Source organism: Entelurus aequoreus, linkage group LG20, assembly GCF_033978785.1.
Source record: "Entelurus aequoreus isolate RoL-2023_Sb linkage group LG20, RoL_Eaeq_v1.1, whole genome shotgun sequence".
NCBI lineage: Eukaryota > Metazoa > Chordata > Actinopteri > Syngnathiformes > Syngnathidae > Entelurus > Entelurus aequoreus.
The window spans coordinates 48,542,366-48,556,348 of NC_084750.1; the positions used below are offsets into that span (position 1 = coordinate 48,542,366).

The window sequence follows — 13,983 nt, forward strand, 5'->3', positions numbered from 1 at the left end:
CCAATACGGCCGGGTTAACTTATAAAGTGACATTTTAAATTTCCCGCCACACTTCCGCTTGAAAACGTCTATGTATGATGACGTATGTGCGTGACGTAGCCAGTGAAACAGAGGTATGGCTAGGGTTGGGTATCGAGTATCGAGTATCGATTGGAACCGGGACTAACTTTCCGATTCTCCCGGTATCGTTCAAAAGTTTAAATTTCGATTCCTATTTTCGATACCCAGTCCGCCGACCGGAAAAAAATAAATAAAAAATAAAATAAAAAAATGTCCGCCGAACCGGAAGAAGAAGCCGCTGAGCACCAACGAAGAAGCGCCCACCGCCGGAAGTGTTAGCATAGCCGAGCGAGTCAGTCAAGCTCAAGCATGGATAGCGGGCGTCGGCGGTCGAAAGTGTGGCTTTACTTTACAAAAAAAAAGAAATAACCGCGAAATAACAGAGCTCCATGTCCATCAAGAAACGAGTGGAGAGAGAGCTGCAGATGTACCAGGACGTTCCACCGATACTTATGTCTGACGACCCTGCTGCATGGTGATGGTCCGGTGGAACCAACAAAAGACTTATCCTTTGCTGTCAGATCTCGCTTTCTCCTATTTATGCGTTCAAGCTTCTTCCACACCCAGCGAACGTGTATTTTCCACAGCAGGAGACACTATCTGTCCAGAACGCTCACGCATCCTGCCTGAGAAGGCGGATATGGTCATTTTCCTAAACAAGAACTGTCTCTGATTTTATACTGTACCTGCTGCTAATCTGGACTGGCTTTTGCAAGTTGTTTCTTATTGTTTATTTGCTTTTCTGCACCAGGTTAGCCCATCAGTGGGAGCACGGTAACATGTTTAAGTACCTGCAGCATCATACACTTGTGTGTGTAAATGTGTTTTCATGAGGTTTCCTGCAGCATCATACACTTGTGTGTGTAAATGTGTTTTCATGAGGTTTCCTGCAGCATCATACACTTGTGTGTGTAAATGTGTTTTCATGAGGTTTTCAAAAATAAAGCTCTCTTGAGGAAAGTGTACCCCTGGGAAAATGTATTCATAATTTATAATATTTATATTGAAGTTCATAGATTTGATATTTATATTCTAGTTGAAAACAGCCCTGTGAGGAATATATAGTAAAGTTCATAAAAAGTTAATAGAATTAAAATTGATGGAGAATGTCAGACTATTTCATTCAGAAAGACTGTAGGTTAGCTAGCTCATTTAAAATATCCTAAACTTTTTTTTGACCCTGCCTCTTAAAAGAATCGGAATCGAGGATCGTCAGGAATCGGAATCGAAACAAAGAACCGGAATCGGTATCGGAATCGTTCGAATTCAAACGATACCCAACCCTAGGTATGGCTTCCCCATTGAAGCAAATACGAAATAGCTCTGTTTTCATGTCATTATTCCACAGTATTCTGGACATCTGTGTTGGTGAATCTGTTGCAATTTGTTCATTGCATTATGGAGAAAGAAGCTGAGCAAGCAAAGAAGAAAGTTGTCAGTGCGAAGCGGAGTATTTTGCGAGGGAAGTCAGCAACACAACACAGCCGGTGTTTCATTGTTTACATTCCCGAAAGATGCAGTCAAGATCGAAGAACTCGGACAACAGAGACTCTGATTTGGATACACAGACGCAGACGCGATACCGTGAATATGCAGCTGCGCTTCCAAACATTTGATCACGTACGTAACTTTGGGTAAATATATAAGCTTTATGAACCTTGGGTTGGTGAAAAAAAATGACATTTCAGTAGGCTTTTAAAGGCCTACTGAAATGACTTTTTTTTTAAACGGGGATAGCAGATCTATTCTATGTGTCATACTTGATCATTTTGCGATATTGCCATATTTTTGCTGAAAGGATTTAGTAGAGAACATCGACGATAAAGATCACAACTTTTGGTATCTGCTAAAAAAAGGCTTGCCCCTACCGGAAGTAGCGTGACGTAGTCAGTTGAACATATACGCAAAGTCCCCTATTGTTTACAGTGATGGCGGCCAGAAGTGAGAGCGATTCGACCGAGAAAGCGACGATTTCCCCATTAATTTGAGCGAGGATGAAAGATTTGTGGATGAGGAAAGTGCAAGTGAAGGACTAGTGGGGAGTGGAAGCGATTCAGATAGGGAAGATGCTGTGAGAGGGATCGAGCCATACCGCTTTGAACCCGACGCTGACGGTGACGGTCAGGAGGATGCTGCTGATATTGATGCTGGAGTAGCACACGACATAGATCGCCTTCAGAATACAGAATGGTAATATGTTATTTATTTATAGACTAGTTTTAGTTTGTGGCCTAGTCTTGCACTGTTACTGTTAGTGATACAACTTACACCCCAGGCCTATCTATAGACTAAGTATCTATCATTGACACAATGTCAAACCTAATTAATTACCCATTATTTCTATGGGCCACAGCTCCATATACCGGCAATACTAAAAATATGCATGTAGATTAATAAGATCCACAACAAGACGTGGTCTATCGAAAATAGTTGGCTTCGTACCTTTCTTCAGCACGAGTCGACGGGTGGTGATCCCCATCTCTGCCATTCGCATGGGACCCTCTTCGAAACATGATCTTTCGAAATGTTCGCTGCATAATACACTGTACTTTGTATGTGTGGTCCAATCCAACCGTGTTCGCTTGACTTCTTTGTTCCATAGTAAAGCTTGGCCGCCATCTTTTGGGAATGTAAACAATGAAACACCGGTTGTGTTTCTGTTTGTGTTGCTACATCCCGCAGCAACACAACGTTTCCCAACAACTCTCTTTTTTGCAGTCTCCATTGTTAATTGAACAAATTGCCAAAAGATTCACCAACACAGATGTCCTGAATACTGTGGAAATTAGCGATTAAAACAGAGCTGTTTGTATTGGGATGGACCTATTCCAAGATGTCTCATACAACTGATTTCGTCACGCGCATACGTCATCATATCGAGACATTTTCAACCGGAAGTTTCGCGGGAAATTTAAAATGGCATGTGTTGCAATGTTAAGATTTCATCATTGATATATAAACTACCAGACTGCGTGGTCGCTAGTAGTGGCTTTCAGTAGGCCTTTAAGTGTTTCTATATCCCTGCAGCTTCCATGACTGTTACACACTTGTGTTTACTCACCTGATACTTATACCTGAACCTTTTATCACACACAGTGCAACTAAACGGTTTCTCTCCAGTGTGTGTTCTCATGTGTGTGGTCATGTCACGCTTTGTGGAGAAACTCTTTTTACAAACAGAGCAACTAAAAGGTTTCTCACCAGTGTGTGTTCTCATGTGTAATATAATTTCCTGATTAGTGATGAATCTTTTAGCACAAGCTGAGCATATAAAAGGTTTCTCTCCAGTGTGTGTTCTCATGTGTGTGGTCATGTTAGGCTTTGTGGAGAAACTCTTCTTACAAACGGAGCAACTAAAAGGTTTCTCTCCAGTATGTATTCTCATGTGTGTGGTCATGTTAAGCTTTGTGGAGAAACTCTTCTTACAAACGGAGCAAGGAAAGGTTTCTCACCTGTGTGTGTTCTCACGTGTAATATAAGTTCATTCTTAGTGTTGAATCTTTTAGCACAAGCTGAGCAAGAAAAAAGGTTTCTCTCCAGTATGTATTCTCATGTGTGTGGTTATGTAATGTTTTGTGGATAAACTCTTCTTACAAACGGAGCAAGAAAAGGTTTCTCTCCATTGTGTGTTCTCATGTGTGTGGTCATGTCAGCCTTTGAGGAGAAACTTTTCTTACAAGCTCCGTCCCTCTGTTCTCCTCACTTTGACTGTGATGAAGCTGTAAGGACTGAGCTTCATCTTCATCATGAAGCTGCTCCTCTTTAATGTGGGAGGGGGCCTGTAGCTCCTTCTGTCCCACACTGGTGTGCCACTCCTCTTCGTGACTCCCCGCTGACACCCGCTGGACGTCTGCAGAACAAATGAGGTGTTACTGTATTGAAGTTTGCAGTATTCAAACTATTGACATGTGAGCTAGGCCAAATAGACAGTGATGGGCAAGCTACCTGGACAATGTAGTAAGCTAAGCTACAAGTTACTCTCAATTAAATGGAGCTAAGCTATCCTCAGAGAATTGTAGCACGCTACACTACAAGCTACACTGCAAAAGTAGCTTGCCACATTTAACAGCATTTATATATATATGATAAATAAATGGGTTATACTTTGACAGTATTTCCACATTTACCCATTCACACACTGATGGCGGGAGCTGCCATGCAAGGCGCTAACCAGCAGCCATCAGAGGCAAAGGGTGAAGTGTCTTGCCCAAGGACACAACGGACGTGACTAGGAAGGTAGAAGGTGGGAATTGAACCCCAGTAACCAGCAACACTCCGATTGCTGGCACAGCCACTCTACCAACTTCGCCACACCGTCCCTATATATGTGTATATATATATATATATGTGTATATATATATATATATATATATATATATATATATATATATATATATATATATATATATATATATATATATATATATATGTGTGTATATATATATATATATATATATATATATATATATATATATATATATATATATATATATATATATATATATATATATATATATATATATATATATATATATATATATATATATATACATATATATATTGGCCCACATGTATGATATCAATGTTTATGTTGTCCATGGAAAGAAGTTAGTAAGAAGCAAAAGAAAAACAACCAACCATGGATGACAAAAGGACTGAAAAATGCTTGTCACAAAAAAAAAGACATTATATGGAATATTAATAACACAGACATCTACAGAGGCAGAAAATAAGTATAATACATATAAAAACCAGCTAATTGGTATACTAGGAACATGTAAGAAGGAATACTACAGACAATTATTAAAGAAGAACAGAAACAACATGAGAGCAACATCCTAAATAGCATCATTAAAAATGCTGCTAAGAAAGATTACCCCCAGTACTTTCTACATGGAAATACAAAAAATGACAATTTGAACCAAATAGTTGAACATTTTAATGATGACTTTGTTAATATGGGAAAACATGTGGAAGAAAGCTTTCCAAATGCAGATGATGGATCAGTTGAGGACTTGAGTGAGCTCATAGACAGAAATCCCAATTCCATGTTTCTTAAGAACGTGACAAAAGAAGAAATAATCCAAATTGTAAAACATTGTAAATCCAAGACCTCAAGCGACTGTCATGGAATAGATATGGTAACCATAAAAAAGGTTATAGAAGACATTTCAGAACCTCTGACATATATCAGCAACGTATCATTTCTAACCGGCAAATTCCCTGACATAATGAAAATTGCAAAAGTCGTACCAATTCATAAGAATGGAGACCACTGTTTCACACACATTCATTTATTTGTGGCGGCCCGCCACGAAAGAATTACGTCCGCCACAAATAGATTTTTCTGCTTTTGACTCGCTCGACCGCTCATAAAAGCAATGGGACTCTGTCTGTGAATGTAGCTTGTAGTTACAATTCCGGTGCAGTAGGTGGCGGTAGCCTACAATGCATTGTAACTCCGCCAATAGCACTTAATTCACCTGGTGGGCCAGAAGAAGAAGAAGACGACGACGATGACGACAAAGTGAAAGAAGAACAGACTGACCGGATCAAAATACGAGGGTAAGACGTCTTCGCAAACAAGTTCAAAAGTGGTCCGAACCTGTGCAGTGTGCAGCACCGACTCAGATTTTCTTAATTTTTATTTTCGGGATTTGAATGCATTTATTTTGAAAGGACAGCTGGAGAGAGACGGGGGAGGGGGGAGAGAGGGTGAGATGGTGGATTGTCAGGTGGGATGGAAGTGGGTCGCCGCAGCGGGTGCTCTACCAGGTGAGATAGGTTATAGCTGCATCGCTCGCGGCTCCTCATATATTTAACGTTAGTCCGCGATTTCACCGAGCGTTTCACTGACGGTGAGCAGCCTGACGCTGCTTCATTAACACCGCCGCTGTTTGACTCGGGGGCCGGGCAGACGCACGCAGTAACAGTCACCTGTTACCATACCGACGAGCTAACGTGTCCAGGTTATAACCCTGTTGTCAATAAACACAAGTGGAGACGGTGCTTCGGATGTGCAGCATGTGAATGCAATGAAAAGAATAACATCTGAGCCAAGCAGCTGTTAAAATGTTGTCCAGGTTAATGTTTTGGCCATTAAAGGCCCTTCATTTCAAGATTTCAACTGTGATCGGGCTTTAAACATGTGCAGGTGGCTGACCTGTTCAAATGGGTGTAACTGCTACTGGTCAAATCATGTGAAATAGCATTTCATTTTACATGTATGCAATGCCATTTAAATGTAATTATAGATAATAACAATAATAATAAATACTGTGTAGTGTTGTAAATAGTCAACGGAAAGGATTTTAGTAAGATATAAGCCATGAGCACTACACAGCCAGAAAAAAACCTAGGCAGGACGTGTAAAAATATTGGGGGAAGTAGATTTGAGAAGTCGGGCAAGTAGAAAAAAACCTTAACGTTGAACCCTGCATGTGTTGAGCTGCTGCCGCTTAAGGTTAGACGGCACTGTGCATAGAGTGCTTCTGCTCGTTAGTAATCAACTCTAATGTTGGATGTTCACTCCTTCACACAGATGAGTATAGAACAATATTTTCAACGGCTGAAAAGGGCTGGACTTGGAGAGGAGGTAGGCCTACAGTCCGGACCACAGGAGGTATTATCAAAACGGTGTAGACACTTAAAAATCTCATAAGGAAAGTGAACAGACGTCCATCAGTGTGAAAAGGAATTTGCTTCCAATACTTCCAGGCTTCAACTAGTGGCGCAGCTGAGGCAGTAAGAGAGGGTGAGGAGGAAGGGATAGTAAGTACGCAGGGAGATGTTGTAGGAGAGGAGGAAGACAGGCAGCATGTAGAGTCAGCTAGGACAGAGGCAACAGGTGAGACTCAGCAAACACTGAAAAATAAAGCAGGGTCAGATCACAAATGCACTTTTCTCATGAAAAGGGTCCTAATTTCACTTTATGTTGCTGGTAAATAATATGGTTGTAGTAGTAAGCTAAAGTTAAATTATTTAGTATGCACTAATTAAAGGGGTAGAGCTTTAAGAGACATTTTAGCTTTTATATATATATTTTTTAATAAATGTTTTTATTGAATTTGACAGGTATTACAATATACAATAGAACAGTAATCACATTTTCCCCTTTTTTTCCCACCCACTTCCAAGAACAGCAACCCAACACATACCCCATACACAAACCCCCCCAGGTCCTACATAAGTTAAAGGTACAGTCACAAATGGAAAATATTTAGTACATCACTTTCTTCTCAACATAGGCAGATAGTAAATATACACCCAAAATAAATATAAATTTTAAAAAAATTAAAAAAGGGAAGCTGGTTTGTGAAAGGTGAATTTTTCATGTGTCCTATAGCGTCTTTAATTTAGCTATGTAGTCAACCACACCACCCCAAACAGAATAAAACTTCCCAGGATTGAACTTTATTTTCTCCAAATCTAGATACATCATAAGGTCTTTAAGCCATAAGGAGGCTTTGGGGCAAAATGGTGACTTCCACTCCAGCAAAATTCTCCTACGTGCTAATAAGGATGCAAAGGCGATACTAGCCTTAAATTTTCTCCTTATTTGGGGATCTGATACCGTCCCAAAAATAGCCATTTCTGCACATGGTGTCAGGTTTAAATCCAATGCCTTAGCAAGGTGTTTAAAAATAGTGGTCCAATAATCCAGCAAATGGGGACAAGACCAAAACATGTGCGTCATGTTTGCCGGTGACGTGTGACATCTGTTACAAGTATCCGAGATATTGGGGTATATTTTGGAGAGTTTGGAATTAGTAAAGTAAATACGGTGGACAACCTTAAATTGTATTAAATTAAGCCTTGAACAGGATGTACTGTTGTTCATTCGGGTTAAGGCAGAATCCCAATCTCCATCATCTATAGATCTGCCAAGCTCTTCTTCCCAATTCCCTCTGATTTTATCAAGAGACGTTTTACTAAACTGGGATATTAAGATGTAGATTTTGGAGATTAGGCCTTTCTGATTTGTGGGAATATCTAAAATTGAGTCAATTAGCGAATTAGGTGGAGTATTAGGGAAAGAGAGACTATTTGATTTAACAAAATTACGAACCTGAAAATATCGAAATAGGTGAGATTTTGGTAGGTCAAATTTTCTACACAGTTCACTGAAACTAGCGAAGACATCATCAATCAATCAATCAATCAATCAATGTTTATTTATATAGCCCTAAATCACAAGTGTCTCAAAGGGCTGTACAAGCCACAACGACATCCTCGGTACAGAGCCCACATACGGGCAAGGAAAAACTCACCCCAGTGGGACGTCGGTGAATGACTATGAGAAACCTTGGAGAGGACCGCATATGTGGGTAAGCCCCCCCCTCTAGGGGAGACCGAAAGCAATGGATGTCGAGTGGGTCTGACATAACATTGTGAAAGTCCAGTCCACAGTGGATCCAAAACATCAGCGGGAGTCCAGTCCACAGCGGGGCCAACAGGAAACCATCCCGAGCGGAGACGGGTCAGCAGCGCAGAGATGTCCGCAACCGATGCACAGGCTAGTGGTCCAGCAGGGGTCCCGACTCTGGACAGCCAGCACTTCATCCATGGCCACCGGACCTATGCAACTCCCCCTCGCAAGGGACAGGGGAGAAGAGGAGAGAAGAAAAGAAACGGCAGATCAACTGGTCTAAAAAAGGGGGGTCTATTTAAAGGCTAGATTATACAAATGAGTTTTAAGATGGGACTTAAATGCTTCTACTGAGGTAGCATCTCTAACTGTTACCGGGAGGGCATTCCATAGTATTGGAGCCCCAATAGAAAACGCTCTATAGCCCGCAGACTTTTTTTGGGCTCTGGGAATCACTAATAAGCCGGAGTTCTTTGAACGCAGATTTCTTGCCGGGACATATGGTACAATACAATCGGCGAGATAGGCTAGAGCTAAACCGTGTAGTATTTTATACGTAAGTAGTAAAACCTTAAAGTCGCATCTTAAGTGCACAGGAAGCCAGTGCAGGTGAGCCAGTATAGGCGTAATATGATCAAACTTTCTTGTTTTTGTGAAAAGCCTTGCAGCCGCATTTTGTACCAACTGTAATCTTTTAATGCTAGACATAGGGAGACCCGAAAATAATACGTTACAGTAATCGAGACGAGACGTAACGAACGCATGAATAATGATCTCAGCGTCGCTAGTGGACAAGATGGAACGAATTTTAGCGATATTACGGAGATGAAAGAAGGTCGTTTTAGTAACACTCTTAATGTGTGACTCAAACGAGAGAGTTGGGTCGAAGATAATACCCAGATTCTTTACCGAGTCGCCTTGTTTAATTGTTTCGTTGTCAAATGTTAAGGTGGTATTATTAAATAGATGTTGGTGTCTAGCATATATATATATATATATATATATATATATATATATATATATATATATATATATATATATATATATATATATATATATATATATATATATATATATATATATATGTATATATATATGTATATATGTATATGTATATATATATATATATATGTATATATATATATATATATGTATATATATATATATATATATATATGTATATATATATATATATATATGTATATATATATATATATATATATGTATATATATATATATATATATATATATATATATATATATATATATATATATATATATATATATATATATATATATATATATATACATATATATATTGGAATGAAACTCAATGTAATTTTATATATATATATATATATACATATATATATATATATATATATATATATATATATATATATATATATATATATATATATATATATATATATATATATATATATATATATATATATATATATTGGAATGAAACTCAATGTAATTTTTTTGAAAATTTGGTAACATTTAACATTGGTCTAGTGGTATGATTCTCGCTTAGGGTGCGAGAAGTCCCGGGTTCAATTACCGGACAAGCCCTTAACAGTGATTTCGAACCCTCAGCTCAATTTTCCAAACTGCACACACTCAAGGGATCGATGAAAATAATTTTAAAAAATGCAGTGATACCTCAATTTTCTAGCTCTAATTGTTTTAGGACAGAGGATGTAACCCTTAGTTCTTTTTTTTCAGGAAAATAGCCATACCTTTAAATTAGTGGTAAAAGTGTAATATACTAACCTAGTTTTAGATTGTGTTCCCTATCAACATGTCACATTTATTGAGATTCTTGCAAAATCACAAGTCAAAGCTTGTTGGTCTAGTCGTATGATTCTCGCCTGAGGTCTGGGGTTCAATTACTGAAAAAGCTCTTGTTCATTTATGCATGAAAATTGGACTGAATCAAAATTGTTGTTAACAAAAGTGCAGTTACAGGTTGTCTCCCCAGATAAAATATAAACTTTTTTGAGAATTTGGTAGCATTTTCCGTAGGGCTTGTTGGTCTAGTGGTATGATTCTCGCTTTAGGTGCGAGAGGTCCCGGGTTCAATTCCCAGACAAGCCCTTAACAGTGATTTAAAACTCTTAGCTTAATTTTCCAAACGGCACACACTCAAGGGATCAATGAAAATGTATAAAATCAAATACAGTGGTAGTTCAATTTACAAGCTCTAATTGTTTTAGGACAGAGGATGTAACCCTTAGTTCTTTTTTGCAGGAAAATAGCCATACCTTTAAATTAGTGGTAAAAGTGCAATATACTAACCCAGTTTCAGAAGGATTTCCCTGTTAAAATCTCACGATTCATGAGATTTTTATCTAAAATTATATTTTTCAGGGCTTGTTGGTCTAGTGGTATGATTCTCGCTTTGGGTGCGAGAGGTCCTGGGTTCAATTCCCAGACAAGCCCTTAACAGTGATTTTGAACTCATAGCTAAATTTTCCAAAATGCACACAATCAAGGGATCAATGAAAATGTATAAAATCAAATACAGTGGTCGCTCAATTTACAAGCACTAGTTGTTTTAGGACAGAGGATGTAACCCTTAGTTCTTTTTTGCATGAAAATAGCCATACCTTTAAATTAGTGGTAAAAGTGTAATATACTAACCTAGTTGTAGATTGTGTTCCCTATCAACATGTCACATTTATTGAGATTCTTGCAAAATCACAAGTCAGAGCTTGTTGGTCTAGTCGTATGATTCTCGCCTGAGGTCTGGGGTTCAATTACTGAAAATGCTCTTGTTCATTTATGCATGAAAATTGGACTGAATCAAAATTGTTGTTAATAAAAGTGCAGTTACAGGTTGTCGCCCCAGATAAAATATAAACTTTTTTGAGAATTTGGTGACATGTGCCATAGGGCTTGTTGGTCTAGTGGTATGATTCTCGCTTAGGGTGCGAGAGGTCCCGGGTTCAATTCCTGGACAAGCCCTTAACAGTGATTTAAAGCTCTCAGCTTAATTTTCCAAACTGCACACACCCAAGGGATCAATGAAAATTATAAAATCAAATACAGTGGTAGCTCACTTTACAAGCACTAATTGTTTTAGGACAGAGCTTGTAACCCTTAGTTCTTTTTTGCAGGAAAATAGCCATACCTTTAAATTAGTGGTAAAAGTGCAATATACTAACCCAGTTTCAGAATGATTTCCCTGTTAAAATCTCACAATTCATGAGATTTTTATCTAAAATTGTATTTTTCGGGGGTTGTTGGTCTAGTCGTATGATTCTTGCTTAGGGTGCGAGAGGTCCCGGGTTCAATTCCTGGACAAGCCCTTAACAGTGATTTAAAACTCTTAGCTTAATTTTCCAAACGGCACACACTCAAGGGATCAATGAAAATGTATACAATCAAATACAGTGGGACCTCAATTTACAAGCTCTAATTGTTTTAGGACAGAGGATGTAACTCTTAGTTCTTTTTTGCAGGAAAATAGCCATACCTTTAAATTAGTGGTAAAAGTGTAATATACTAACCCAGTTTCAGAATGATTTTCCTGTTAAAATCTCACAATTCATGAGATTTTTTGTTGAACAAATTTTTTGTGGGTCTTGTTGGTCTAGTGGTATGATTCTTGCTTAGGGTGCGTGAGGTCCTGGGTTTAATTCCCAGACAAGCCTTTAACGATGCTTTTGAACTCATAGCTCAATTTTCCAAAATGCACACACTCAAAGGATCAATGAAAATGTATAAAATCAAATACAGTGGGACCTCAATTTATGAGCTCTAATTTTTTACGAAAGAGCTTGTAACCCTTAGTAATTTTTTGCAGGGAAATAGCCATACCTTTAAATTAGTGGTAAAAGTGCAATATACTATTCCAGTTTCAGAATGATTTCCCTGTTAAAATCTCACAATTCATGAGAATTTTTGATGAAACTTGATTTTTTGGGGCTTATTGGTCTAGTGGTATGATTCTCGCTTAGGGTGCGAGAGGTCCCGGGTTCAATTCCCAGACAAGCCCTTAACAGTGCTTTTGAACCCTCAGCTCCATTTTCCAAACTGCACACAATCAAGGGATCAATGAAAATAATTTTCAAAAAATGCAGTGATACCTCAATTTTCGAGCTCTAATTGTTTTAGGACAGAGGATGTAACACTTAGTTCTTTTTTGCATGAAAATAGCCACACATTTAAATTAGTGGTAAAAGTGTAATCTACTAACCTAGTTTTAGATTGTGTTCCCTATCAACATGTCACATTTATTGAGATTCTTGCAAAATCACAAGTCAGAGCTTGTTGGTCTAGTCCAGGGGTCGGCAACCTTTACCACTCAAAGAGCCATTTTGACCCGTTTCATAAATGAAAGAAAACAATGGGAGCCACAAAACTCTTTTGAAATGTAAAATGAAATAACACTGCATACAAAGTTTTGTTTTGCTTTGTGCTATGTATAAACAAACTATTATGGGTTATATTTATGAAATCAATGAACGACTGCAGAGAAAATGAAATAAAATTTCTGCATGCAACAAAACGTTTTTAACTCCGTAAAAGACGTCGGGTTGAAGGTTAAGTAAAATACTTCATGTCTATTTAAGTCCTCCTTGTAGAAATGAAAAAACAAAACATCAAACTTAAATGATCCACTGGCAGAGAAGCAAAAATGCCGTCCTCTCTCTGTGCCGTCATCCTTTTACTGGCGCCGTGCAGTCAGCTGCCAGCCTGAATAATAACATGTCTATTTCACTGAACAATTCAAACATGTGAATATATGCAAAATGATAGGAAATTAAAATATTGATCATACTTGGTCAATGAGATTTCAGTGTCTCCAGTATGACGTCACCTTTATCTTCACACTGGATTGTAAGTTGAAGTTGAAGTAGCAATGATTGTCACACACACACCAGGTGGCTCTCATCTGTGAGGCGTGTTTGGAATAAAGTTCACACCTGCTCACATACATATGTGGATCCAAACATCGACAGGACTCCAAGTGCATACTTTTTCATGTTCACATAAAAGTCGGGGAGAGCGTTCCAAGTTTTGAACACAAGTTTGTCTGGTTTGGGGAGGTTTTCAATATCACACCATTTGTGACTCTGAGCAAGAACGACCTTCTGGCGTGAAGGTCCGCTGTTAATTTGGACAGCCACATGTCTTTGTCAGCCAGTTCCATCTCAAGATCAGGTGGACTCACACCTGGAAATGCTGTCATATTCAACTGTTAACTTGGACAGCCACATGTCTTTGTCAGCCAGTTCCATCTCAAGATCAGGTGGACTGACACCTGGAAATGCTGTCATATTCAACTGTTAACTTGGACAACTCTCATGTCCAACACCTGATCTCCACTTGGTGGACAACTCTCATGTCCAACACCTGATCTCCACTTGGTGGACAACTCTCATGTCCAACACCTGATCTCCACTTTGGGGCGGTATAGCTCGGTTGGTAGAGCGGCCGTGCCAGCAACTTGAGGGTTGCAGGTTCGATCCCCGCTTCCGCCATCCTAGTCACTGCCGTTGTGTCCTTGGGCAAGACCCTTTACCCACCTGCTCCCAGTGCCA

At 38.8% G+C, this 13,983-nt stretch overlaps 1 protein-coding gene and 3 non-coding genes across 4 annotated transcripts in view; 3 read left to right on the top strand and 1 right to left on the bottom strand.

Annotated features, from left to right (window-relative positions):
- The window catches only part of LOC133636330 (zinc finger protein 25-like), a 1,044,419-nt gene that overhangs the window by 103,405 nt on the left and 927,031 nt on the right, over nucleotides 1-13,983 (bottom strand). The window lies entirely within an intron of this gene.
- On the top strand, nucleotides 10,460-10,531 carry trnal-uag (transfer RNA leucine (anticodon UAG)). The gene has a single exon. It is a non-coding gene; the product is annotated as a tRNA-Leu (tRNA).
- trnap-ugg (transfer RNA proline (anticodon UGG)) lies at nucleotides 10,805-10,876 on the top strand. Its single transcript has one exon. It is a non-coding gene; the product is annotated as a tRNA-Pro (tRNA).
- On the top strand, nucleotides 11,330-11,401 carry trnap-agg (transfer RNA proline (anticodon AGG)). Its single transcript has one exon. It is a non-coding gene; the product is annotated as a tRNA-Pro (tRNA).